Below are 2,247 nucleotides of genomic sequence, written 5' to 3' on the forward strand. Positions count from 1 at the left end.
TATGAACCGATTTGAACAAATCTTTTTTCGGCGTATAGGTAATACCTCAAGGGTGGTCCCATTTAAATTTAATAATAGAAAAAACAACCCCCAAGGGTGGAAAATTGGGGATGAACTTTTTTATACGCAATATCTCCGCCGATTATAAATCAATTTGAACGATTATTTTTTTGTTGAATAGGTATTATCAAAAGGGTGGTTTCATGCGAATTTGAAGAAAATATTTCACCCCCAAGGGTGGAAAATTGGGGATGAACTTTTTTATACGCAATATTTTTAATTTTTAGTTTTTTTTTGTGTTTCAGCATTTGAAGTCGGTTTTATTTTTTTAAAAATTTAATTATTCTATGTGTATATGCGTGAAGGTCATAAAAGTGTACTTGCCATAATGAGTATTCCACCATTCTCCCTCACCTCACTTACGAAGCAATGCTTTAAATAAAATATCTACTTCACCCACTTCATCCGCTCGTAAAGTCAAGGGGTTTTACAGTCCACGCGATAAAATAATCTTAACGCTGCAGAAGATTCAAACTAGCGAATTTCTAATTCCCCATTAATCACTAGTATTTCACGCCAAGGATGTCCAAAACACAAACTCTGGTAACCCAGTTCCCGCGATGGTCGAACGAGAACATTTGAAATGCTAATGCCGCTCAAATACCATTGCAGATTACGAGACTTAGTTAATAGTGACAGTCGTTAAAAGGAAAATAGGACTCAGGCTTTGGGAACTCTTGGGTTCAGCGTCTTATAATGAGAGCGATGGCCCTATAGAGGAAAGGAAAATGATGGATGTCCTAAGATGACTAGACGAGGAAATCGGATGGTACTTTATGCGCAAAGTAATTAAAATGACAATGTCAACTTAGGCTGAGTTGCACCACCTAACTTTGAAGGTAACTTTAACGATAACCGGTGTCTTTTGTATGGAGTTTGACAGATTTTTGACGTTTGTCAAAGTTAAAGTAAGATGGTGCAACTCAGCCTTAGTGTAATCGATGTAGGGTTTTCACATTGCTGTATTGTATCCCCTTCTCTAAAATTCAATTGGGAAAAGTAATAATAGTCCAGTTTCGGCATCAAACTGCGATTCACGAAGCGCAAGTCTGATCCCCGTCGAAGTGATCGTTTCGCTTTTTGACTATTGTGCCGAACCCACTCGTAACACAAACATATTTTCAGCTTGTTTAGAGGGGTTTTGGGGGGTGTTCTTTAACAAAACAGATTTGTTGAGAGTTTCATTAGGTAGTACACTTTCAAATTGTATGGATTACTGACGTAGTATGTGACGGATGAAATAATTCATATTTAACTTCTACTCTGAAGGTTACGCAGCGCAGTAAAGGCTAGTGACGTTACAATCCATACTTGGCCCCGGAAAGGGGCTAGTGAAATACAAATCGTAGCCATCAATTAGGTTCGTGACTGTTAAATGTTTGTTACAAATAATTTCTCGGGCAGCGACACCGATTGCTGTTTACATCTAAGATCTCAATCTTAATGCGGATAAATTGCCCCGTTCGCCCGCCCGCCCATCGGACGGGGATCAATCAACGGGGAGTTTGTTAACAAGTCGTTTTGGTTTGCGGTTGATATTTGTTTTAACTTTGGCGGATTTGTGGCTTGGCGGTTTTTTGTTATGGCGGAACGTTTGTCTGTAGGGATTCAAGCGCAAAGATAGAAATTCATGGAGTAGGTATAATATTTTTTTCCTATTACTCTTTAAGTAAGAAATAATTTTATGTCTGAATATTTTTTGCACTTGAGATAATCTACACTCGCGAGCAAAACTATGGAATCACTTACATGAAGTTGTTTCCACGCGATCTTGTGTACTAACGAATTTGTTAGTAACAAAAAAAGTGGCACCATTTCAAAGATTAAACTTTTACCTTTAAATTGATACCAAATTCATTTAAATCACACCGGTATTTAAAAAGATATCCCGGCTGATGTGAAGAAGTAAGGAAAAAGACATGTATCAACTGTTTGATACGTCGCGAGTTGCGGTCTACGTACCCCCTATAAAAACACGTGTTTTCGAATTTTTGCTTTCACACGTTGATCCATACACATCTCCGCTTTTTTTGACACTTTACCTGGGATTCTACACCTACAGAAGCAGCACAAATCGTTGCACTATTGCAAGAAGGGCTCAGCCAGCGGGCTGTCGCACGTCAGCTCCACATAAGCCAGTCCTGGGTTTCGAAAGTTTTAAGACGCTTTCGGGAGACTGGTGGCTTT

Source organism: Ostrinia nubilalis, chromosome 7, assembly GCF_963855985.1.
Source record: "Ostrinia nubilalis chromosome 7, ilOstNubi1.1, whole genome shotgun sequence".
In the NCBI taxonomy this organism is placed as follows: domain Eukaryota; kingdom Metazoa; phylum Arthropoda; class Insecta; order Lepidoptera; family Crambidae; genus Ostrinia; species Ostrinia nubilalis.